This window comes from Phalangium opilio, unplaced genomic scaffold (assembly GCF_054372755.1).
Source record: "Phalangium opilio isolate 3A_F unplaced genomic scaffold, DU_Popi_V2 ptg000077l_1, whole genome shotgun sequence".
Taxonomy (NCBI): domain Eukaryota; kingdom Metazoa; phylum Arthropoda; class Arachnida; order Opiliones; family Phalangiidae; genus Phalangium; species Phalangium opilio.
The window spans coordinates 10,483,533-10,499,305 of NW_028324185.1; the positions used below are offsets into that span (position 1 = coordinate 10,483,533).

The window sequence follows — 15,773 nt, forward strand, 5'->3', positions numbered from 1 at the left end:
AAAACTCAGAATTACTACGTATCTATGGTGTAGTTACGTATCTATGGTGTAGTGGTTATCACGTCCGCTTCACACGCGGAAGGTCCCAGGTTCGAGCCCTGGTAGATACAAGTTTTGACCATCGTGATTGGGCATAAAAATAAGCTAGATCTCTTGAAAAACCCAGAATTACTACGTATCTACGTGTAGTTACGTATCGATGGTGTAGTGGTTATCACGTCCGCCTATCACGCGGAAGGTCCCAGGTTCGAGACCTGGTAGATACACGTTTTGATCATAGTGATTGGGCATAAAAATAAGCTAGTTCTCTTGAAAAACCCAGAATTACTACGTATCTACGTGTAGTTACGTATCGATGGTGTAGTGGTTATCACTTCCGCCTATCACGCGGAAGGTCCCAGGTTCGAGACCTGGTAGATACACGTTTTGACCATAGTGATTGGGCATAAAAATAAGCTAGATCTCTTGAAAAACTCAGAATTACTACGTATCTATGGTGTAGTGGTTATCACGTCCGCTTCACACGCGGAAGGTCCCAGGTTCGAGCCCTGGTAGATACAAGTTTTGACCATCGTGATTGGGCATAAAAATAAGCTAGATCTCTTGAAAAACCCAGAATTACTACGTATCTACGGTGTAGTTACGTATCTATGGTGTAGTGGTTATCACGTCCGCTTCACACGCGGAAGGTCCCAGGTTCGAGCCCTGGTAGATACAAGTTTTGACCATTGTGATTGGGCATAAAAATAAGCTAGATCTCTTGAAAAACCCAGAATTACTACGTATCTACATGTAGTTACGTATCGATGGTGTAGTGGTTATCACGTCCGCTTCACACGCGGAAGGTCCCAGGTTCGAGCCCTGGTAGATACAAGTTTTGACCATCGTGATTGGGCATAAAAATAAGCTAGATCTCTTGAAAAACCCAGAATTACTACGTATCTACGTGTAGTTACGTATCGATGGTGTAGTGGTTATCACTTCCGCCTATCACGCGGAAGGTCCCAGGTTCGAGACCTGGTAGATACACGTTTTGATCATAGTGATTGGGCATAAAAATAAGCTAGATCTCTTGAAAAACTCAGAATTACTACGTGTCTATGGTGTAGTGGTTATCACGTCCGCTTCACACGCGGAAGGTCCCAGGTTCGAGCCCTGGTAGATACAAGTTTTGACCATCGTGATTGGGCATAAAAATAAGCTAGATCTCTTGAAAAACCCAGAATTACTACGTATCTACGTGTAGTTACGTATCGATGGTGTAGTGGTTATTACGTCCGCCTATCACGCGGAAGGTCCCAGGTTCGAGACCTGGTAGATACACGTTTTGATCATAGTGATTGGGCATAAAAATAAGCTAGATCTCTTGAAAAACTCAGAATTACTACGTATCTATGGTGTAGTGGTTATCACGTCCGCCTAACACGCGGAAGGTCCCAGGTTCGAGCCCTGGTAGATACAAGTTTTGACCATCGTGATTGGGCATAAAAATAAGCTAGATCTCTTGAAAAACCCAGAATTACTACGTATCTACGGTGTAGTTACGTATCTATGGTGTAGTGGTTATCACGTCCGCTTCACACGCGGAAGGTCCCAGGTTCGAGCCCTGGTAGATACAAGTTTTGACCATTGTGATTGGGCATAAAATTAAGCTAGATCTCTTGAAAAACCCAGAATTACTACGTATCTACGTGTAGTTACGTATCGATGGTGTAGTGGTTATCACTTCCGCCTAACACGCGGAAGGTCCCAGGTTCGAGACCTGGTAGATACATGTTTTGACCATAGTGATTGGGCATAAAAATAAGCTAGATCTCTTGAAAATCTCAGAATTACTACGTATCGATGGTTTAGTTACGTATCTATGGTGTAGTGGTTATCACGTCCGCTTCACACGCGGAAGGTCCCAGGTTCGAGCCCTGGTAGAAACAAGTTTTGACCATCGTGATTGGGCATAAAAATAAGCTAGATCTCTTGAAAAACCCAGAATTACTACGTATCTTCGTGTAGTTACGTATCGATGGTGTAGTGGTTATCACTTCCGCCTATCACGCGGAAGGTCCCAGGTTCGAGACCTGGTAGATACACGTTTTGATCATAGTGATTGGGCATAAAAATAAGCTAGATCTCTTGAAAAACTCAGAATTACTACGTATCTATGGTGTAGTGGTTATCACTTCCGCCTATCACGCGGAAGGTCCCAGGTTCGAGCCCTGGTAGATACAAGTTTTGACCATCGTGATTGGGCATAAAAATAAGCTAGATCTCTTGAAAAACCCAGAATTAATACGTATCTACGTGTAGTAACGTATCGATGGTGTAGTGGTTATCACTTCCGCCTAACACGCGGAAGGTCCCAGGTTCGAGACCTGGTAGATACATGTTTTGACCTTAGTGGTTGGGCATAAAAATAAGCTAGATCGCTTGAAAAACTCAGAATTACTACGTATCGATGGTTTAGTTACGTATCTATGGTGTAGTGGTTATCACGTCCACTTCACACGCGGAAGGTCCCAGGTTCGAGCCCTGGTAGATACAAGTTTTGACCATCGTGATTGGGCATAAAAATAAGCTAGATCTCTTGAAAAACCCAGAATTACTACGTATCTTCGTGTAGTTACGTATCGATGGTGTAGTGGTTATCACTTCCGCCTATCACGCGGAAGGTCCCAGGTTCGAGACCTGGTAGATACACGTTTTGATCATAGTGATTGGGCATAAAAATAAGCTAGATCTCTTGAAAAACTCAGAATTACTACGTATCTATGGTGTAGTGGTTATCACGTCCGCTTCACACGCGGAAGGTCCCAGGTTCGAGCCCTGGTAGATACAAGTTTTGACCATCGTGATTGGGCATAAAAATAAGCTAGATCTCTTGAAAAACCCAGAATTACTACGTATCTACGTGTAGTTACGTATCGATGGTGTAGTGGTTATCACGTCCGCTTCACACGCGGAAGGTCCCAGGTTCGAGCCCTGGTAGATACAAGTTTTGACCATCGTGATTGGGCATAAAAATAAGCTAGATCTCTTGAAAAACCCAGAATTACTACGTATCTACGTGTAGTTACGTATCGATGGTGTAGTGGTTATCACTTCCGCCTATCACGCGGAAGGTCCCAGGTTCGAGACCTGGTAGATACACGTTTTGATCATAGTGATTGGGCATAAAAATAAGCTAGATCTCTTGAAAAACTCAGAATTACTACGTGTCTATGGTGTAGTGGTTATCACGTCCGCTTCACACGCGGAAGGTCCCAGGTTCGAGCCCTGGTAGATACAAGTTTTGACCATCGTGATTGGGCATAAAAATAAGCTAGATCTCTTGAAAAACCCAGAATTACTACGTATCTACGTGTAGTTACGTATCGATGGTGTAGTGGTTATTACGTCCGCCTATCACGCGGAAGGTCCCAGGTTCGAGACCTGGTAGATACACGTTTTGATCATAGTGATTGGGCATAAAAATAAGCTAGATCTCTTGAAAAACTCAGAATTACTACGTATCTATGGTGTAGTGGTTATCACGTCCGCCTAACACGCGGAAGGTCCCAGGTTCGAGCCCTGGTAGATACAAGTTTTGACCATCGTGATTGGGCATAAAAATAAGCTAGATCTCTTGAAAAACCCAGAATTACTACGTATCTACGGTGTAGTTACGTATCTATGGTGTAGTGGTTATCACGTCCGCTTCACACGCGGAAGGTCCCAGGTTCGAGCCCTGGTAGATACAAGTTTTGACCATTGTGATTGGGCATAAAAATAAGCTAGATCTCTTGAAAAACCCAGAATTACTACGTATCTACGTGTAGTTACGTATCGATGGTGTAGTGGTTATCACTTCCGCCTAACACGCGGAAGGTCCCAGGTTCGAGACCTGGTAGATACATGTTTTGACCATAGTGATTGGGCATAAAAATAAGCTAGATCTCTTGAAAATCTCAGAATTACTACGTATCGATGGTTTAGTTACGTATCTATGGTGTAGTGGTTATCACGTCCGCTTCACACGCGGAAGGTCCCAGGTTCGAGCCCTGGTAGAAACAAGTTTTGACCATCGTGATTGGGCATAAAAATAAGCTAGATCTCTTGAAAAACCCAGAATTACTACGTATCTTCGTGTAGTTACGTATCGATGGTGTAGTGGTTATCACTTCCGCCTATCACGCGGAAGGTCCCAGGTTCGAGACCTGGTAGATACACGTTTTGATCATAGTGATTGGGCATAAAAATAAGCTAGATCTCTTGAAAAACTCAGAATTACTACGTATCTATGGTGTAGTGGTTATCACTTCCGCCTATCACGCGGAAGGTCCCAGGTTCGAGCCCTGGTAGATACAAGTTTTGACCATCGTGATTGGGCATAAAAATAAGCTAGATCTCTTGAAAAACCCAGAATTAATACGTATCTACGTGTAGTAACGTATCGATGGTGTAGTGGTTATCACTTCCGCCTAACACGCGGAAGGTCCCAGGTTCGAGACCTGGTAGATACATGTTTTGACCTTAGTGGTTGGGCATAAAAATAAGCTAGATCGCTTGAAAAACTCAGAATTACTACGTATCGATGGTTTAGTTACGTATCTATGGTGTAGTGGTTATCACGTCCACTTCACACGCGGAAGGTCCCAGGTTCGAGCCCTGGTAGATACAAGTTTTGACCATCGTGATTGGGCATAAAAATAAGCTAGATCTCTTGAAAAACCCAGAATTACTACGTATCTTCGTGTAGTTACGTATCGATGGTGTAGTGGTTATCACTTCCGCCTATCACGCGGAAGGTCCCAGGTTCGAGACCTGGTAGATACACGTTTTGATCATAGTGATTGGGCATAAAAATAAGCTAGATCTCTTGAAAAACTCAGAATTACTACGTATCTATGGTGTAGTGGTTATCACGTCCGCTTCACACGCGGAAGGTCCCAGGTTCGAGCCCTGGTAGATACAAGTTTTGACCATCGTGATTGGGCATAAAAATAAGCTAGATCTCTTGAAAAACCCAGAATTACTACGTATCTACGTGTAGTTACGTATCGATGGTGTAGTGGTTATCACTTCCGCCTATCACGCGGAAGGTCCCAGGTTCGAGACCTGGTAGATACACGTTTTGATCATAGTGATTGGGCATAAAAATAAGCTAGATCTCTTGAAAAACTCAGAATTACTACGTATCTATGGTGTAGTGGTTATCACTTCCGCCTATCACGCGGAAGGTCCCAGGTTCGAGACCTGGTAGATACATGTTTTGACCATAGTGATTGGGCATAAAAATAAGCTAGATCTCTTGAAAAACTCAGAATTACTACGTATCTATGGTGTAGTGGTTATCACGTCCGCTTCACACGCGGAAGGTCCCAGGTTCAAGCCCTGGTAGATACAAGTTTTGACCATCGTGATTGGGCATAAAAATAAGCTAGATCTCTTGAAAAACCCAGAATTAATACGTATCTACGTGTGGTAACGTATCGATGGTGTAGTGGTTATCACTTCCGCCTAACACGCGGAAGGTCCCAGGTTCGAGACCTGGTAGATACATGTTTTGACCTTAGTGGTTGGGCATAAAAATAAGCTAGATCGCTTGAAAAACTCAGAATTACTACGTATCGATGGTTTAGTTACGTATCTATGGTGTAGTGGTTATCACGTCCACTTCACACGCGGAAGGTCCCAGGTTCGAGCCCTGGTAGATACAAGTTTTGACCATCGTGATTGGGCATAAAAATAAGCTAGATCTCTTGAAAAACCCAGAATTACTACGTATCTTCGTGTAGTTACGTATCGATGGTGTAGTGGTTATCACTTCCGCCTATCACGCGGAAGGTCCCAGGTTCGAGACCTGGTAGATACACGTTTTGATCATAGTGATTGGGCATAAAAATAAGCTAGATCTCTTGAAAAACTCAGAATTACTACGTATCTATGGTGTAGTGGTTATCACTTCCGCCTATCACGCGGAAGGTCCCAGGTTCGAGACCTGGTAGATACATGTTTTGACCATAGTGATTGGGCATAAAAATAAGCTAGATCTCTTGAAAAACTCAGAATTACTACGTATCTATGGTGTAGTGGTTATCACGTCCGCTTCACACGCGGAAGGTCCCAGGTTCGAGCCCTGGTAGATACAAGTTTTGACCATCGTGATTGGGCATAAAAATAAGCTAGATCTCTTGAAAAACCCAGAATTACTACGTATCTATGGTGTAGTTACGTATCTATGGTGTAGTGGTTATCACGTCCGCTTCACACGCGGAAGGTCCCAGGTTCGAGCCCTGGTAGATACAAGTTTTGACCATCGTGATTGGGCATAAAAATAAGCTAGATCTCTTGAAAAACCCAGAATTACTACGTATCTACGTGTAGTTACGTATCGATGGTGTAGTGGTTATCACGTCCGCCTATCACGCGGAAGGTCCCAGGTTCGAGACCTGGTAGATACACGTTTTGATCATAGTGATTGGGCATAAAAATAAGCTAGTTCTCTTGAAAAACCCAGAATTACTACGTATCTACGTGTAGTTACGTATCGATGGTGTAGTGGTTATCACTTCCGCCTATCACGCGGAAGGTCCCAGGTTCGAGACCTGGTAGATACACGTTTTGACCATAGTGATTGGGCATAAAAATAAGCTAGATCTCTTGAAAAACTCAGAATTACTACGTATCTATGGTGTAGTGGTTATCACGTCCGCTTCACACGCGGAAGGTCCCAGGTTCGAGCCCTGGTAGATACAAGTTTTGACCATCGTGATTGGGCATAAAAATAAGCTAGATCTCTTGAAAAACCCAGAATTACTACGTATCTACGGTGTAGTTACGTATCTATGGTGTAGTGGTTATCACGTCCGCTTCACACGCGGAAGGTCCCAGGTTCGAGCCCTGGTAGATACAAGTTTTGACCATTGTGATTGGGCATAAAAATAAGCTAGATCTCTTGAAAAACCCAGAGTTACTACGTATCTACGTGTAGTTACGTATCGATGGTGTAGTGGTTATCACGTCCGCTTCACACGCGGAAGGTCCCAGGTTCGAGCCCTGGTAGATACAAGTTTTGACCATCGTGATTGGGCATAAAAATAAGCTAGATCTCTTGAAAAACCCAGAATTACTACGTATCTACGTGTAGTTACGTATCGATGGTGTAGTGGTTATCACTTCCGCCTATCACGCGGAAGGTCCCAGGTTCGAGACCTGGTAGATACACGTTTTGATCATAGTGATTGGGCATAAAAATAAGCTAGATCTCTTGAAAAACTCAGCATTACTACGTGTCTATGGTGTAGTGGTTATCACGTCCGCTTCACACGCGGAAGGTCCCAGGTTCGAGCCCTGGTAGATACAAGTTTTGACCATCGTGATTGGGCATAAAAATAAGCTAGATCTCTTGAAAAACCCAGAATTACTACGTATCTACGTGTAGTTACGTATCGATGGTGTAGTGGTTATCACGTCCGCCTATCACGCGGAAGGTCCCAGGTTCGAGACCTGGTAGATGCACGTTTTGATCATAGTGATTGGGCATAAAAATAAGCTAGATCTCTTGAAAAACTCAGAATTACTACGTATCTATGGTGTAGTGGTTATCACGTCCGCCTAACACGCGGAAGGTCCCAGGTTCGAGCCCTGGTAGATACAAGTTTTGACCATCGTGATTGGGCATAAAAATAAGCTAGATCTCTTGAAAAACCCAGAATTACTACGTATCTACGGTGTAGTTACGTATCTATGGTGTAGTGGTTATCACGTCCGCTTCACACGCGGAATGTCCCAGGTTCGAGCCCTGGTAGATACAAGTTTTGACCATTGTGATTGGGCATAAAAATAAGCTAGATCTCTTGAAAAACCCAGAATTACTACGTATCTACGTGTAGTTACGTATCGATGGTGTAGTGGTTATCACTTCCGCCTAACACGCGGAAGGTCCCAGGTTCGAGACCTGGTAGATACATGTTTTGACCATAGTGATTGGGCATAAAAATAAGCTAGATCTCTTGAAAATCTCAGAATTACTACGTATCGATGGTTTAGTTACGTATCTATGGTGTAGTGGTTATCACGTCCGCTTCACACGCGGAAGGTCCCAGGTTCGAGCCCTGGTAGATACAAGTTTTGACCATCGTGTTTGGGCATAAAAATAAGCTAGATCTCTTGAAAAACCGAGAATTACTACGTATCTACGTGTAGTTACGTATCGATGGTGTAGTGGTTATCACGTCCGCCTATCACGCGGAAGGTCCCAGGTTCGAGACCTGGTAGATACACGTTTTGACCATAGTGATTGGGCATAAAAATAAGCTAGATCTCTTGAAAAACTCAGAATTACTACGTATCTATGGTGTAGTGGTTATCACGTCCGCCTAACACGCGGAAGGTCCCAGGTTCGAGCCCTGGTAGATACAAGTTTTGACCATCGTGATTGGGCATAAAAATAAGCTAGATCTCTTGAAAAACCCAGAATTACTACGTATCTACGTGTAGTTACGTATCGATGGTGTAGTGGTTATCACGTCCGCCTATCACGCGGAAGGTCCCAGGTTCGAGACCTGGTAGATACACGTTTTGATCATAACGATTGGGCATAAAAATAAGCTAGATCTCTTGAAAAACTCAAAATTACTACGTATCTATGGTGTAGTGGTTATCACGTCCGCCTAACACGCGGAAGATCCCAGGTTCGAGCCCTGGTAGATACAAGTTTTGACCATCGTGATTGGGCATAAAAATAAGCTAGATCTCTTGAAAAACCCAGAATTACTACGTATCTACGTGTAGTTACGTATCGATGGTGTAGTGGTTATCACTTCCGCCTAACACGCGGAAGGTCCCAGGTTCGAGACCTGGTAGATACATGTTTTGACCATAGTGATTGGGCATAAAAATAAGCTAGATCTCTTGAAAAACTGAGAATGACTACGTATCTATGGTGTAGTGGTTATCACGTCCGCCTAACACGCGGAAGGTCCCAGGTTCGAGCCCTGGTAGATACAAGTTTTGACCATCGTGATTGGGCATAAAAATAAGCTAGATCTCTTGAAAAACCGAGAATTACTACGTATCTACGTGTAGTTACGTATCGATGGTGTAGTGGTTATCACGTCCGCCTATCACGCGGAAGGTCCCAGGTTCGAGACCTGGTAGATACACGTTTTGACCATAGTGATTGGGCATAAAAATAAGCTAGATCTCTTGAAAAACTCAGAATTACTACGTATCTATGGTGTAGTGGTTATCACGTCCGCCTAACACGCGGAAGGTCCCAGGTTCGAGCCCTGGTAGATACAAGTTTTGACCATCGTGATTGGGCATGAAAATAAGCTAGATCTCTTGAAAAACCCAGAATTACTACGTATCTACGTGTAGTTACGTATCGATGGTGTAGTGGTTATCACGTCCGCCTATCACGCGGAAGGTCCCAGGTTCGAGACCTGGTAGATACACGTTTTGATCATAACGATTGGGCATAAAAATAAGCTAGATCTCTTGAAAAACTCAAAATTACTACGTATCTATGGTGTAGTGGTTATCACGTCCGCCTAACACGCGGAAGGTCCCAGGTTCGAGCCCTGGTAGATACAAGTTTTGACCATCGTGATTGGGCATAAAAATAAGCTAGATCTCTTGAAAAACCCAGAATTACTACGTATCTACGTGTAGTTACGTATCGATGGTGTAGTGGTTATCACTTCCGCCTAACACGCGGAAGGTCCCAGGTTCGAGACCTGGTAGATACATGTTTTGACCATAGTGATTGGGCATAAAAATAAGCTAGATCTCTTGAAAAACTCAGAATTACTACGTATCGATGGTTTAGTTACGTATCTATGGTGTAGTGGTTATCACGTCCGCTTCACACGCGGAAGGTCCCAGGTTCTAGCCCTGGTAGATACATGTTTTGACCATAGTGATTGGGCATAAAAATAAGCTAGATCTCTTGAAAAACTCAGAATTACCACGTATCGATGGTTTAGTTACGTATCTATGGTGTAGTGGTTATCACGTCCGCTTCACACGCGGAAGGTCCCAGGTTCGAGCCCTGGTAGATACAAGTTTTGACCATCGTGATTGGGCATAAAAATAAGCTAGATCTCTTGAAAAACCCAGAATTACTACGTATCTACGTGTAGTTACGTATCGATGGTGTAGTGGTTATCACGTCCGCCTATCACGCGGAAGGTCCCAGGTTCGAGACCTGGTAGATACACGTTTTGACCATCGTGATTGGGCATAAAAATAAGCTAGATCTCTTGAAAAACCCAGAATTACTACGTATCTACGGTGTCGTTACGTATCTATGGTGTAGTGGTTATCACGTCCGCTTCACACGCGGAAGGTCCCAGGTTCGAGCCCTGGTAGATACAAGTTTTGACCATTGTGATTGGGCATAAAAATAAGCTAGATATCTTGAAAAACCCAGAATTACTACGTATCTACGTGTAGTTACGTATCGATGGTGTAGTGGTTATCACGTCCGCTTCACACGCGCAAGGTCCCAGGTTCGAGCCCTGGTATATACAAGTTTTGACCATCGTGATTGGGCATAAAAATAAGCTAGATCTCTTCAAAAACCCAGAATTACTACGTATCTACGTGTAGTTACGTATCGATGGTGTAGTGGTTATCACTTCCGCCTAACACGCGGAAGGTCCCAGGTTCGAGACCTGGTAGATACATGTTTTGACCATAGTGATTGGGCATAAAAATAAGCTAGATCTCTTGAAAAACTCAGAATTACTACGTATCGATGGTTTAGTTACGTATCTATGGTGTAGTGGTTATCACGTCCGCTTCACACGCGGAAGGTCCCAGGTTCTAGCCCTGGTAGATACATGTTTTGACCATAGTGATTGGGCATAAAAATAAGCTAGATCTCTTGAAAAACTCAGAATTACCACGTATCGATGGTTTAGTTACGTATCTATGGTGTAGTGGTTATCACGTCCGCTTCACACGCGGAAGGTCCCAGGTTCGAGCCCTGGTAGATACAAGTTTTGACCATCGTGATTGGGCATAAAAATAAGCTAGATCTCTTGAAAACCCAGAATTACTACGTATCTACGTGTAGTTACGTATCGATGGTGTAGTGGTTATCACGTCCGCCTATCACGCGGAAGGTCCCAGGTTCGAGACCTGGTAGATACACGTTTTGACCATCGTGATTGGGCATAAAAATAAGCTAGATCTCTTGAAAAACCCAGAATTACTACGTATCTACGGTGTCGTTACGTATCTATGGTGTAGTGGTTATCACGTCCGCTTCACACGCGGAAGGTCCCAGGTTCGAGCCCTGGTAGATACAAGTTTTGACCATTGTGATTGGGCATAAAAATAAGCTAGATATCTTGAAAAACCCAGAATTACTACGTATCTACGTGTAGTTACGTATCGATGGTGTAGTGGTTATCACGTCCGCTTCACACGCGCAAGGTCCCAGGTTCGAGCCCTGGTATATACAAGTTTTGACCATCGTGATTGGGCATAAAAATAAGCTAGATCTCTTCAAAAACCCAGAATTACTACGTATCTACGTGTAGTTACGTATCGATGGTGTAGTGGTTATCACTTCCGCCTAACACGCGGAAGGTCCCAGGTTCGAGACCTGGTAGATACATGTTTTGACCATAGTGATTGGGCATAAAAATAAGCTAGATCTCTTGAAAAACTCAGAATTACTACGTATCGATGGTTTAGTTACGTATCTATGGTGTAGTGGTTATCACGTCCGCTTCACACGCGGAAGGTCCCAGGTTCGAGCCCTGGTAGATACAAGTTTTGACCATCGTGATTGGGCATAGAAATAAGCTAGATCTCTTGAAAAACCCAGAATTACTACGTATCTACGTGTAGTTACGTATCGATGGTGTAGTGGTTATCACGTCCGCCTATCACGCGGAAGGTCCCAGGTTCGAGACCTGGTAGATACACGTTTTGACCATAGTGATTGGGCATAAAAATAAGCTAGATCTCTTGAAAAACTCAGAATTACTACGTATCTATGGTGTAGTGGTTATCACGTCCGCCTAACACGCGGAAGGTCTCAGGTTCGAGCCCTGGTAGATACAAGTTTTGACCATCGTGATTGGGCATAAAAATAAGCTAGATCTCTTGAAAAACCCAGAATTACTAGAAATCTACGGTGTAGTTACGTATCTATGGTGTAGTGGTTATCACGTCCGCTTCACACGCGGAAGGTCCCAGGTTCGAGCCCTGGTAGATACAAGTTTTGACCATTGTGATTGGGCATAAAAATAAGCTAGATCTCTTGAAAAACCCAGAATTACTACGTATCTACGTGTAGTTACGTATCGATGGTGTAGTGGTTATCACTTCCGCCTAACACGCGGAAGGTCCCAGGTTCGAGACCTGGTAGATACATGTTTTGACCATAGTGGTTGGGCATAAAAATAAGCTAGATCGCTTGAAAAACTCAGAATTACTAGGTATCGATGGTTTAGTTACGTATCTATGGTGTAGTGGTTATCACGTCCGCTTCACACGCGGAATGTAACAGGTTCGAGCCCTGGTAGATACAAGTTTTGACCATCGTGATTGGGCATAAAAATAAGCTAGATCTCTTGAAAAACCCAGAATTACTACGTATCTACGTGTAGTTACGTATCGATGGTGTAGTGGTTATCACTTCCGCCTAACACGCGGAAGGTCCCAGGTTCGAGACCTGGTAGATACATGTTTTGACCCTAGTGATTGGGCATAAAAATAAGCTAGATCTCTTGAAAAACTCAGAATTACTACGTATCGGTGGTTTAGTTACGTATCTATGGTGTAGTGGTTATCACGTCCGCTTCACACGCGGAAGGTCCCAGGTTCGAGCCCTGGTAGATACAAGTTTTGACCATCGTGATTGGGCATAAAAATAAGCTAGATCTCTTGAAAAACCCAGAATTACTACGTATCTACGTGTAGTTACGTATCGATGGTGTAGTGGTTATCACGTCCGCCTATCACGCGGAAGGTCCCAGGTTCGAGACCTGGTAGATACACGTTTTGACCATAGTGATTGGGCATAAAAATAAGCTAGATCTCTTGAAAAACTCAGAATTACTACGTATCTATGGTGTAGTGGTTATCACGTCCGCCTAACACGCGGAAGGTCCCAGGTTCGAGTCCTGGTAGATACAAGTTTTCACCATCGTGATTGGGCATAAAAATAAGCTAGATCTCTTGAAAAACCCAGAATTAATACGTATCTACGTGTAGTTACGCATCGATGGTGTAGTGGTTATCACTTCCGCCTAACACGCGGAAGGTCCCAGGTTCGAGACCTGGTAGATACATGTTTTGACCATAGTGATTGGGCATAAAAATAAGCTAGATCTCTTGAAAAACCCAGAATTACCACGTATCGATGGTTTAGTTACGTATCTATGGTGTAGTGGTTATCACGTCCGCTTCACACGCGGAAGGTCACAGGTTCGAGCCCTGGTAGATACAAGTTTTGACCATCGTGATTGGGCATAAAAATAAGCTAGATCTCTTGAAAAACCCAGAATTACTACGTATCTACGTGTAGTTACGTATCGATGGTGTAGTGGTTATCACGTCCGCCTATCACGCGGAAGGTCCCAGGTTCGAGACCTGGTAGATACATGTTTTGACCATAGTGATTGGGCATAAAAATAAGCTAGATCTCTTGAAAAACTCAGAATTACTACGTATCGATGGTTTAGTTACGTATCTATGGTGTAGTGGTTATCACGTCCGCTTCACACGCGGAAGGTCCCAGGTTCGAGCCCTGGTAGATACAAGTTTTGACCATCGTGATTGGGCATAGAAATAAGCTAGATCTCTTGAAAAACCCAGAATTACTACGTATCTACGTGTAGTTACGTATCGATGGTGTAGTGGTTATCACGTCCGCCTATCACGCGGAAGGTCCCAGGTTCGAGACCTGGTAGATACACGTTTTGACCATAGTGATTGGGCATAAAAATAAGCTAGATCTCTTGAAAAACTCAGAATTACTACGTATCTATGGTGTAGTGGTTATCACGTCCGCCTAACACGCGGAAGGTCTCAGGTTCGAGCCCTGGTAGATACAAGTTTTGACCATCGTGATTGGGCATAAAAATAAGCTAGATCTCTTGAAAAACCCAGAATTACTAGAAATCTACGGTGTAGTTACGTATCTATGGTGTAGTGGTTATCACGTCCGCTTCACACGCGGAAGGTCCCAGGTTCGAGCCCTGGTAGATACAAGTTTTGACCATTGTGATTGGGCATAAAAATAAGCTAGATCTCTTGAAAAACCCAGAATTACTACGTATCTACGTGTAGTTACGTATCGATGGTGTAGTGGTTATCACTTCCGCCTAACACGCGGAAGGTCCCAGGTTCGAGACCTGGTAGATACATGTTTTGACCCTAGTGATTGGGCATAAAAATAAGCTAGATCTCTTGAAAAACTCAGAATTACTACGTATCGGTGGTTTAGTTACGTATCTATGGTGTAGTGGTTATCACGTCCGCTTCACACGCGGAAGGTCCCAGGTTCGAGCCCTGGTAGATACAAGTTTTGACCATCGTGATTGGGCATAAAAATAAGCTAGATCTCTTGAAAAACCCAGAATTACTACGTATCTACGTGTAGTTACGTATCGATGGTGTAGTGGTTATCACGTCCGCCTATCACGCGGAAGGTCCCAGGTTCGAGACCTGGTAGATACACGTTTTGACCATAGTGATTGGGCATAAAAATAAGCTAGATCTCTTGAAAAACTCAGAATTACTACGTATCTATGGTGTAGTGGTTATCACGTCCGCCTAACACGCGGAAGGTCCCAGGTTCGAGTCCTGGTAGATACAAGTTTTCACCATCGTGATTGGGCATAAAAATAAGCTAGATCTCTTGAAAAACCCAGAATTAATACGTATCTACGTGTAGTTACGCATCGATGGTGTAGTGGTTATCACTTCCGCCTAACACGCGGAAGGTCCCAGGTTCGAGACCTGGTAGATACATGTTTTGACCATAGTGATTGGGCATAAAAATAAGCTAGATCTCTTGAAAAACCCAGAATTACCACGTATCGATGGTTTAGTTACGTATCTATGGTGTAGTGGTTATCACGTCCGCTTCACACGCGGAAGGTCACAGGTTCGAGCCCTGGTAGATACAAGTTTTGACCATCGTGATTGGGCATAAAAATAAGCTAGATCTCTTGAAAAACCCAGAATTACTACGTATCTACGTGTAGTTACGTATCGATGGTGTAGTGGTTATCACGTCCGCCTATCACGCGGAAGGTCCCAGGTTCGAGACCTGGTAGATACATGTTTTGACCATAGTGATTGGGCATAAAAATAAGCTAGATCTCTTGAAAAACTCAGAATTACTACGTATCGATGGTTTAGTTACGTATCTATGGTGTAGTGGTTATCACGTCCGCTTCACACGCGGAAGGTCCCAGGTTCGAGCCCTGGTAGATACAAGTTTTGACCATCGTGATTGGGCATAGAAATAAGCTAGATCTCTTGAAAAACCCAGAATTACTACGTATCTACGTGTAGTTACGTATCGATGGTGTAGTGGTTATCACGTCCGCCTATCACGCGGAAGGTCCCAGGTTCGAGACCTGGTAGATACACGTTTTGACCATAGTGATTGGGCATAAAAATAAGCTAGATCTCTTGAAAAACTCAGAATTACTACGTATCTATGGTGTAGTGGTTATCACGTCCGCCTAACACGCGGAAGGTCTCAGGTTCGAGCCCTGGTAGATACAAGTTTTGACCATCGTGATTGGGCATAAAAATAAGCT

At 43.6% G+C, this 15,773-nt stretch overlaps 87 non-coding genes across 87 annotated transcripts; all 87 read left to right on the forward strand.

Moving 5' to 3' along the window:
* Positions 1 to 37: 37 nt before the first annotated feature.
* TRNAV-CAC (transfer RNA valine (anticodon CAC)) lies at positions 38 to 110 on the forward strand. Its single transcript has one exon. It is a non-coding gene; the product is annotated as a tRNA-Val (tRNA).
* Positions 111 to 193: 83 nt separating this feature from the next.
* On the forward strand, positions 194 to 266 carry TRNAD-AUC (transfer RNA aspartic acid (anticodon AUC)). The gene has a single exon. It is a non-coding gene; the product is annotated as a tRNA-Asp (tRNA).
* Positions 267 to 349: 83 nt separating this feature from the next.
* Positions 350 to 422, forward strand: TRNAD-AUC (transfer RNA aspartic acid (anticodon AUC)). The gene has a single exon. It is a non-coding gene; the product is annotated as a tRNA-Asp (tRNA).
* A 65-nt stretch (positions 423 to 487) lies between these two features.
* TRNAV-CAC (transfer RNA valine (anticodon CAC)) lies at positions 488 to 560 on the forward strand. The gene has a single exon. It is a non-coding gene; the product is annotated as a tRNA-Val (tRNA).
* Positions 561 to 644: 84 nt separating this feature from the next.
* On the forward strand, positions 645 to 717 carry TRNAV-CAC (transfer RNA valine (anticodon CAC)). Its single transcript has one exon. It is a non-coding gene; the product is annotated as a tRNA-Val (tRNA).
* An 83-nt stretch (positions 718 to 800) lies between these two features.
* Positions 801 to 873, forward strand: TRNAV-CAC (transfer RNA valine (anticodon CAC)). The gene has a single exon. It is a non-coding gene; the product is annotated as a tRNA-Val (tRNA).
* Positions 874 to 956: 83 nt separating this feature from the next.
* TRNAD-AUC (transfer RNA aspartic acid (anticodon AUC)) lies at positions 957 to 1,029 on the forward strand. The gene has a single exon. It is a non-coding gene; the product is annotated as a tRNA-Asp (tRNA).
* A 65-nt stretch (positions 1,030 to 1,094) lies between these two features.
* Positions 1,095 to 1,167, forward strand: TRNAV-CAC (transfer RNA valine (anticodon CAC)). Its single transcript has one exon. It is a non-coding gene; the product is annotated as a tRNA-Val (tRNA).
* An 83-nt stretch (positions 1,168 to 1,250) lies between these two features.
* Positions 1,251 to 1,323, forward strand: TRNAD-AUC (transfer RNA aspartic acid (anticodon AUC)). Its single transcript has one exon. It is a non-coding gene; the product is annotated as a tRNA-Asp (tRNA).
* Positions 1,324 to 1,388: 65 nt separating this feature from the next.
* TRNAV-AAC (transfer RNA valine (anticodon AAC)) lies at positions 1,389 to 1,461 on the forward strand. Its single transcript has one exon. It is a non-coding gene; the product is annotated as a tRNA-Val (tRNA).
* Positions 1,462 to 1,545: 84 nt separating this feature from the next.
* TRNAV-CAC (transfer RNA valine (anticodon CAC)) lies at positions 1,546 to 1,618 on the forward strand. Its single transcript has one exon. It is a non-coding gene; the product is annotated as a tRNA-Val (tRNA).
* A 240-nt stretch (positions 1,619 to 1,858) lies between these two features.
* TRNAV-CAC (transfer RNA valine (anticodon CAC)) lies at positions 1,859 to 1,931 on the forward strand. The gene has a single exon. It is a non-coding gene; the product is annotated as a tRNA-Val (tRNA).
* Positions 1,932 to 2,014: 83 nt separating this feature from the next.
* TRNAD-AUC (transfer RNA aspartic acid (anticodon AUC)) lies at positions 2,015 to 2,087 on the forward strand. Its single transcript has one exon. It is a non-coding gene; the product is annotated as a tRNA-Asp (tRNA).
* A 65-nt stretch (positions 2,088 to 2,152) lies between these two features.
* On the forward strand, positions 2,153 to 2,225 carry TRNAD-AUC (transfer RNA aspartic acid (anticodon AUC)). Its single transcript has one exon. It is a non-coding gene; the product is annotated as a tRNA-Asp (tRNA).
* A 240-nt stretch (positions 2,226 to 2,465) lies between these two features.
* Positions 2,466 to 2,538, forward strand: TRNAV-CAC (transfer RNA valine (anticodon CAC)). The gene has a single exon. It is a non-coding gene; the product is annotated as a tRNA-Val (tRNA).
* An 83-nt stretch (positions 2,539 to 2,621) lies between these two features.
* TRNAD-AUC (transfer RNA aspartic acid (anticodon AUC)) lies at positions 2,622 to 2,694 on the forward strand. The gene has a single exon. It is a non-coding gene; the product is annotated as a tRNA-Asp (tRNA).
* A 65-nt stretch (positions 2,695 to 2,759) lies between these two features.
* On the forward strand, positions 2,760 to 2,832 carry TRNAV-CAC (transfer RNA valine (anticodon CAC)). Its single transcript has one exon. It is a non-coding gene; the product is annotated as a tRNA-Val (tRNA).
* Positions 2,833 to 2,915: 83 nt separating this feature from the next.
* On the forward strand, positions 2,916 to 2,988 carry TRNAV-CAC (transfer RNA valine (anticodon CAC)). The gene has a single exon. It is a non-coding gene; the product is annotated as a tRNA-Val (tRNA).
* Positions 2,989 to 3,071: 83 nt separating this feature from the next.
* TRNAD-AUC (transfer RNA aspartic acid (anticodon AUC)) lies at positions 3,072 to 3,144 on the forward strand. Its single transcript has one exon. It is a non-coding gene; the product is annotated as a tRNA-Asp (tRNA).
* A 65-nt stretch (positions 3,145 to 3,209) lies between these two features.
* TRNAV-CAC (transfer RNA valine (anticodon CAC)) lies at positions 3,210 to 3,282 on the forward strand. Its single transcript has one exon. It is a non-coding gene; the product is annotated as a tRNA-Val (tRNA).
* An 83-nt stretch (positions 3,283 to 3,365) lies between these two features.
* Positions 3,366 to 3,438, forward strand: TRNAD-AUC (transfer RNA aspartic acid (anticodon AUC)). Its single transcript has one exon. It is a non-coding gene; the product is annotated as a tRNA-Asp (tRNA).
* A 65-nt stretch (positions 3,439 to 3,503) lies between these two features.
* TRNAV-AAC (transfer RNA valine (anticodon AAC)) lies at positions 3,504 to 3,576 on the forward strand. The gene has a single exon. It is a non-coding gene; the product is annotated as a tRNA-Val (tRNA).
* An 84-nt stretch (positions 3,577 to 3,660) lies between these two features.
* Positions 3,661 to 3,733, forward strand: TRNAV-CAC (transfer RNA valine (anticodon CAC)). The gene has a single exon. It is a non-coding gene; the product is annotated as a tRNA-Val (tRNA).
* Positions 3,734 to 3,973: 240 nt separating this feature from the next.
* On the forward strand, positions 3,974 to 4,046 carry TRNAV-CAC (transfer RNA valine (anticodon CAC)). The gene has a single exon. It is a non-coding gene; the product is annotated as a tRNA-Val (tRNA).
* Positions 4,047 to 4,129: 83 nt separating this feature from the next.
* TRNAD-AUC (transfer RNA aspartic acid (anticodon AUC)) lies at positions 4,130 to 4,202 on the forward strand. The gene has a single exon. It is a non-coding gene; the product is annotated as a tRNA-Asp (tRNA).
* A 65-nt stretch (positions 4,203 to 4,267) lies between these two features.
* On the forward strand, positions 4,268 to 4,340 carry TRNAD-AUC (transfer RNA aspartic acid (anticodon AUC)). Its single transcript has one exon. It is a non-coding gene; the product is annotated as a tRNA-Asp (tRNA).
* A 240-nt stretch (positions 4,341 to 4,580) lies between these two features.
* Positions 4,581 to 4,653, forward strand: TRNAV-CAC (transfer RNA valine (anticodon CAC)). Its single transcript has one exon. It is a non-coding gene; the product is annotated as a tRNA-Val (tRNA).
* Positions 4,654 to 4,736: 83 nt separating this feature from the next.
* Positions 4,737 to 4,809, forward strand: TRNAD-AUC (transfer RNA aspartic acid (anticodon AUC)). Its single transcript has one exon. It is a non-coding gene; the product is annotated as a tRNA-Asp (tRNA).
* Positions 4,810 to 4,874: 65 nt separating this feature from the next.
* Positions 4,875 to 4,947, forward strand: TRNAV-CAC (transfer RNA valine (anticodon CAC)). Its single transcript has one exon. It is a non-coding gene; the product is annotated as a tRNA-Val (tRNA).
* An 83-nt stretch (positions 4,948 to 5,030) lies between these two features.
* Positions 5,031 to 5,103, forward strand: TRNAD-AUC (transfer RNA aspartic acid (anticodon AUC)). Its single transcript has one exon. It is a non-coding gene; the product is annotated as a tRNA-Asp (tRNA).
* Positions 5,104 to 5,168: 65 nt separating this feature from the next.
* On the forward strand, positions 5,169 to 5,241 carry TRNAD-AUC (transfer RNA aspartic acid (anticodon AUC)). The gene has a single exon. It is a non-coding gene; the product is annotated as a tRNA-Asp (tRNA).
* A 65-nt stretch (positions 5,242 to 5,306) lies between these two features.
* Positions 5,307 to 5,379, forward strand: TRNAV-CAC (transfer RNA valine (anticodon CAC)). Its single transcript has one exon. It is a non-coding gene; the product is annotated as a tRNA-Val (tRNA).
* Positions 5,380 to 5,619: 240 nt separating this feature from the next.
* On the forward strand, positions 5,620 to 5,692 carry TRNAV-CAC (transfer RNA valine (anticodon CAC)). The gene has a single exon. It is a non-coding gene; the product is annotated as a tRNA-Val (tRNA).
* Positions 5,693 to 5,775: 83 nt separating this feature from the next.
* On the forward strand, positions 5,776 to 5,848 carry TRNAD-AUC (transfer RNA aspartic acid (anticodon AUC)). The gene has a single exon. It is a non-coding gene; the product is annotated as a tRNA-Asp (tRNA).
* A 65-nt stretch (positions 5,849 to 5,913) lies between these two features.
* Positions 5,914 to 5,986, forward strand: TRNAD-AUC (transfer RNA aspartic acid (anticodon AUC)). Its single transcript has one exon. It is a non-coding gene; the product is annotated as a tRNA-Asp (tRNA).
* Positions 5,987 to 6,051: 65 nt separating this feature from the next.
* TRNAV-CAC (transfer RNA valine (anticodon CAC)) lies at positions 6,052 to 6,124 on the forward strand. The gene has a single exon. It is a non-coding gene; the product is annotated as a tRNA-Val (tRNA).
* Positions 6,125 to 6,208: 84 nt separating this feature from the next.
* Positions 6,209 to 6,281, forward strand: TRNAV-CAC (transfer RNA valine (anticodon CAC)). The gene has a single exon. It is a non-coding gene; the product is annotated as a tRNA-Val (tRNA).
* An 83-nt stretch (positions 6,282 to 6,364) lies between these two features.
* Positions 6,365 to 6,437, forward strand: TRNAD-AUC (transfer RNA aspartic acid (anticodon AUC)). The gene has a single exon. It is a non-coding gene; the product is annotated as a tRNA-Asp (tRNA).
* An 83-nt stretch (positions 6,438 to 6,520) lies between these two features.
* On the forward strand, positions 6,521 to 6,593 carry TRNAD-AUC (transfer RNA aspartic acid (anticodon AUC)). Its single transcript has one exon. It is a non-coding gene; the product is annotated as a tRNA-Asp (tRNA).
* A 65-nt stretch (positions 6,594 to 6,658) lies between these two features.
* On the forward strand, positions 6,659 to 6,731 carry TRNAV-CAC (transfer RNA valine (anticodon CAC)). Its single transcript has one exon. It is a non-coding gene; the product is annotated as a tRNA-Val (tRNA).
* An 84-nt stretch (positions 6,732 to 6,815) lies between these two features.
* Positions 6,816 to 6,888, forward strand: TRNAV-CAC (transfer RNA valine (anticodon CAC)). The gene has a single exon. It is a non-coding gene; the product is annotated as a tRNA-Val (tRNA).
* Positions 6,889 to 6,971: 83 nt separating this feature from the next.
* On the forward strand, positions 6,972 to 7,044 carry TRNAV-CAC (transfer RNA valine (anticodon CAC)). The gene has a single exon. It is a non-coding gene; the product is annotated as a tRNA-Val (tRNA).
* An 83-nt stretch (positions 7,045 to 7,127) lies between these two features.
* Positions 7,128 to 7,200, forward strand: TRNAD-AUC (transfer RNA aspartic acid (anticodon AUC)). The gene has a single exon. It is a non-coding gene; the product is annotated as a tRNA-Asp (tRNA).
* Positions 7,201 to 7,265: 65 nt separating this feature from the next.
* Positions 7,266 to 7,338, forward strand: TRNAV-CAC (transfer RNA valine (anticodon CAC)). Its single transcript has one exon. It is a non-coding gene; the product is annotated as a tRNA-Val (tRNA).
* An 83-nt stretch (positions 7,339 to 7,421) lies between these two features.
* Positions 7,422 to 7,494, forward strand: TRNAD-AUC (transfer RNA aspartic acid (anticodon AUC)). The gene has a single exon. It is a non-coding gene; the product is annotated as a tRNA-Asp (tRNA).
* A 65-nt stretch (positions 7,495 to 7,559) lies between these two features.
* On the forward strand, positions 7,560 to 7,632 carry TRNAV-AAC (transfer RNA valine (anticodon AAC)). The gene has a single exon. It is a non-coding gene; the product is annotated as a tRNA-Val (tRNA).
* Positions 7,633 to 7,716: 84 nt separating this feature from the next.
* On the forward strand, positions 7,717 to 7,789 carry TRNAV-CAC (transfer RNA valine (anticodon CAC)). The gene has a single exon. It is a non-coding gene; the product is annotated as a tRNA-Val (tRNA).
* Positions 7,790 to 8,029: 240 nt separating this feature from the next.
* On the forward strand, positions 8,030 to 8,102 carry TRNAV-CAC (transfer RNA valine (anticodon CAC)). The gene has a single exon. It is a non-coding gene; the product is annotated as a tRNA-Val (tRNA).
* An 83-nt stretch (positions 8,103 to 8,185) lies between these two features.
* TRNAD-AUC (transfer RNA aspartic acid (anticodon AUC)) lies at positions 8,186 to 8,258 on the forward strand. Its single transcript has one exon. It is a non-coding gene; the product is annotated as a tRNA-Asp (tRNA).
* A 65-nt stretch (positions 8,259 to 8,323) lies between these two features.
* On the forward strand, positions 8,324 to 8,396 carry TRNAV-AAC (transfer RNA valine (anticodon AAC)). Its single transcript has one exon. It is a non-coding gene; the product is annotated as a tRNA-Val (tRNA).
* Positions 8,397 to 8,479: 83 nt separating this feature from the next.
* TRNAD-AUC (transfer RNA aspartic acid (anticodon AUC)) lies at positions 8,480 to 8,552 on the forward strand. The gene has a single exon. It is a non-coding gene; the product is annotated as a tRNA-Asp (tRNA).
* A 65-nt stretch (positions 8,553 to 8,617) lies between these two features.
* Positions 8,618 to 8,690, forward strand: TRNAV-AAC (transfer RNA valine (anticodon AAC)). The gene has a single exon. It is a non-coding gene; the product is annotated as a tRNA-Val (tRNA).
* Positions 8,691 to 8,911: 221 nt separating this feature from the next.
* On the forward strand, positions 8,912 to 8,984 carry TRNAV-AAC (transfer RNA valine (anticodon AAC)). Its single transcript has one exon. It is a non-coding gene; the product is annotated as a tRNA-Val (tRNA).
* Positions 8,985 to 9,067: 83 nt separating this feature from the next.
* On the forward strand, positions 9,068 to 9,140 carry TRNAD-AUC (transfer RNA aspartic acid (anticodon AUC)). The gene has a single exon. It is a non-coding gene; the product is annotated as a tRNA-Asp (tRNA).
* Positions 9,141 to 9,205: 65 nt separating this feature from the next.
* Positions 9,206 to 9,278, forward strand: TRNAV-AAC (transfer RNA valine (anticodon AAC)). Its single transcript has one exon. It is a non-coding gene; the product is annotated as a tRNA-Val (tRNA).
* An 83-nt stretch (positions 9,279 to 9,361) lies between these two features.
* Positions 9,362 to 9,434, forward strand: TRNAD-AUC (transfer RNA aspartic acid (anticodon AUC)). The gene has a single exon. It is a non-coding gene; the product is annotated as a tRNA-Asp (tRNA).
* Positions 9,435 to 9,499: 65 nt separating this feature from the next.
* On the forward strand, positions 9,500 to 9,572 carry TRNAV-AAC (transfer RNA valine (anticodon AAC)). Its single transcript has one exon. It is a non-coding gene; the product is annotated as a tRNA-Val (tRNA).
* Positions 9,573 to 9,812: 240 nt separating this feature from the next.
* On the forward strand, positions 9,813 to 9,885 carry TRNAV-CAC (transfer RNA valine (anticodon CAC)). Its single transcript has one exon. It is a non-coding gene; the product is annotated as a tRNA-Val (tRNA).
* Positions 9,886 to 9,969: 84 nt separating this feature from the next.
* On the forward strand, positions 9,970 to 10,042 carry TRNAV-CAC (transfer RNA valine (anticodon CAC)). The gene has a single exon. It is a non-coding gene; the product is annotated as a tRNA-Val (tRNA).
* Positions 10,043 to 10,125: 83 nt separating this feature from the next.
* On the forward strand, positions 10,126 to 10,198 carry TRNAD-AUC (transfer RNA aspartic acid (anticodon AUC)). The gene has a single exon. It is a non-coding gene; the product is annotated as a tRNA-Asp (tRNA).
* Positions 10,199 to 10,282: 84 nt separating this feature from the next.
* On the forward strand, positions 10,283 to 10,355 carry TRNAV-CAC (transfer RNA valine (anticodon CAC)). The gene has a single exon. It is a non-coding gene; the product is annotated as a tRNA-Val (tRNA).
* Positions 10,356 to 10,751: 396 nt separating this feature from the next.
* TRNAV-CAC (transfer RNA valine (anticodon CAC)) lies at positions 10,752 to 10,824 on the forward strand. The gene has a single exon. It is a non-coding gene; the product is annotated as a tRNA-Val (tRNA).
* An 84-nt stretch (positions 10,825 to 10,908) lies between these two features.
* TRNAV-CAC (transfer RNA valine (anticodon CAC)) lies at positions 10,909 to 10,981 on the forward strand. The gene has a single exon. It is a non-coding gene; the product is annotated as a tRNA-Val (tRNA).
* Positions 10,982 to 11,063: 82 nt separating this feature from the next.
* TRNAD-AUC (transfer RNA aspartic acid (anticodon AUC)) lies at positions 11,064 to 11,136 on the forward strand. Its single transcript has one exon. It is a non-coding gene; the product is annotated as a tRNA-Asp (tRNA).
* Positions 11,137 to 11,220: 84 nt separating this feature from the next.
* On the forward strand, positions 11,221 to 11,293 carry TRNAV-CAC (transfer RNA valine (anticodon CAC)). The gene has a single exon. It is a non-coding gene; the product is annotated as a tRNA-Val (tRNA).
* Positions 11,294 to 11,689: 396 nt separating this feature from the next.
* Positions 11,690 to 11,762, forward strand: TRNAV-CAC (transfer RNA valine (anticodon CAC)). The gene has a single exon. It is a non-coding gene; the product is annotated as a tRNA-Val (tRNA).
* Positions 11,763 to 11,845: 83 nt separating this feature from the next.
* Positions 11,846 to 11,918, forward strand: TRNAD-AUC (transfer RNA aspartic acid (anticodon AUC)). Its single transcript has one exon. It is a non-coding gene; the product is annotated as a tRNA-Asp (tRNA).
* Positions 11,919 to 11,983: 65 nt separating this feature from the next.
* TRNAV-AAC (transfer RNA valine (anticodon AAC)) lies at positions 11,984 to 12,056 on the forward strand. The gene has a single exon. It is a non-coding gene; the product is annotated as a tRNA-Val (tRNA).
* An 84-nt stretch (positions 12,057 to 12,140) lies between these two features.
* TRNAV-CAC (transfer RNA valine (anticodon CAC)) lies at positions 12,141 to 12,213 on the forward strand. The gene has a single exon. It is a non-coding gene; the product is annotated as a tRNA-Val (tRNA).
* Positions 12,214 to 12,453: 240 nt separating this feature from the next.
* On the forward strand, positions 12,454 to 12,526 carry TRNAV-CAC (transfer RNA valine (anticodon CAC)). Its single transcript has one exon. It is a non-coding gene; the product is annotated as a tRNA-Val (tRNA).
* A 240-nt stretch (positions 12,527 to 12,766) lies between these two features.
* Positions 12,767 to 12,839, forward strand: TRNAV-CAC (transfer RNA valine (anticodon CAC)). The gene has a single exon. It is a non-coding gene; the product is annotated as a tRNA-Val (tRNA).
* Positions 12,840 to 12,922: 83 nt separating this feature from the next.
* On the forward strand, positions 12,923 to 12,995 carry TRNAD-AUC (transfer RNA aspartic acid (anticodon AUC)). The gene has a single exon. It is a non-coding gene; the product is annotated as a tRNA-Asp (tRNA).
* A 65-nt stretch (positions 12,996 to 13,060) lies between these two features.
* Positions 13,061 to 13,133, forward strand: TRNAV-AAC (transfer RNA valine (anticodon AAC)). Its single transcript has one exon. It is a non-coding gene; the product is annotated as a tRNA-Val (tRNA).
* A 240-nt stretch (positions 13,134 to 13,373) lies between these two features.
* Positions 13,374 to 13,446, forward strand: TRNAV-CAC (transfer RNA valine (anticodon CAC)). The gene has a single exon. It is a non-coding gene; the product is annotated as a tRNA-Val (tRNA).
* Positions 13,447 to 13,529: 83 nt separating this feature from the next.
* TRNAD-AUC (transfer RNA aspartic acid (anticodon AUC)) lies at positions 13,530 to 13,602 on the forward strand. Its single transcript has one exon. It is a non-coding gene; the product is annotated as a tRNA-Asp (tRNA).
* Positions 13,603 to 13,686: 84 nt separating this feature from the next.
* TRNAV-CAC (transfer RNA valine (anticodon CAC)) lies at positions 13,687 to 13,759 on the forward strand. Its single transcript has one exon. It is a non-coding gene; the product is annotated as a tRNA-Val (tRNA).
* An 83-nt stretch (positions 13,760 to 13,842) lies between these two features.
* TRNAD-AUC (transfer RNA aspartic acid (anticodon AUC)) lies at positions 13,843 to 13,915 on the forward strand. The gene has a single exon. It is a non-coding gene; the product is annotated as a tRNA-Asp (tRNA).
* A 65-nt stretch (positions 13,916 to 13,980) lies between these two features.
* On the forward strand, positions 13,981 to 14,053 carry TRNAV-AAC (transfer RNA valine (anticodon AAC)). Its single transcript has one exon. It is a non-coding gene; the product is annotated as a tRNA-Val (tRNA).
* Positions 14,054 to 14,137: 84 nt separating this feature from the next.
* Positions 14,138 to 14,210, forward strand: TRNAV-CAC (transfer RNA valine (anticodon CAC)). Its single transcript has one exon. It is a non-coding gene; the product is annotated as a tRNA-Val (tRNA).
* Positions 14,211 to 14,450: 240 nt separating this feature from the next.
* On the forward strand, positions 14,451 to 14,523 carry TRNAV-CAC (transfer RNA valine (anticodon CAC)). Its single transcript has one exon. It is a non-coding gene; the product is annotated as a tRNA-Val (tRNA).
* An 83-nt stretch (positions 14,524 to 14,606) lies between these two features.
* On the forward strand, positions 14,607 to 14,679 carry TRNAD-AUC (transfer RNA aspartic acid (anticodon AUC)). The gene has a single exon. It is a non-coding gene; the product is annotated as a tRNA-Asp (tRNA).
* A 65-nt stretch (positions 14,680 to 14,744) lies between these two features.
* Positions 14,745 to 14,817, forward strand: TRNAV-AAC (transfer RNA valine (anticodon AAC)). The gene has a single exon. It is a non-coding gene; the product is annotated as a tRNA-Val (tRNA).
* A 240-nt stretch (positions 14,818 to 15,057) lies between these two features.
* On the forward strand, positions 15,058 to 15,130 carry TRNAV-CAC (transfer RNA valine (anticodon CAC)). Its single transcript has one exon. It is a non-coding gene; the product is annotated as a tRNA-Val (tRNA).
* An 83-nt stretch (positions 15,131 to 15,213) lies between these two features.
* On the forward strand, positions 15,214 to 15,286 carry TRNAD-AUC (transfer RNA aspartic acid (anticodon AUC)). The gene has a single exon. It is a non-coding gene; the product is annotated as a tRNA-Asp (tRNA).
* An 84-nt stretch (positions 15,287 to 15,370) lies between these two features.
* On the forward strand, positions 15,371 to 15,443 carry TRNAV-CAC (transfer RNA valine (anticodon CAC)). The gene has a single exon. It is a non-coding gene; the product is annotated as a tRNA-Val (tRNA).
* An 83-nt stretch (positions 15,444 to 15,526) lies between these two features.
* TRNAD-AUC (transfer RNA aspartic acid (anticodon AUC)) lies at positions 15,527 to 15,599 on the forward strand. Its single transcript has one exon. It is a non-coding gene; the product is annotated as a tRNA-Asp (tRNA).
* A 65-nt stretch (positions 15,600 to 15,664) lies between these two features.
* TRNAV-AAC (transfer RNA valine (anticodon AAC)) lies at positions 15,665 to 15,737 on the forward strand. Its single transcript has one exon. It is a non-coding gene; the product is annotated as a tRNA-Val (tRNA).
* The last annotated feature ends 36 nt before the right edge of the window (positions 15,738 to 15,773 follow it).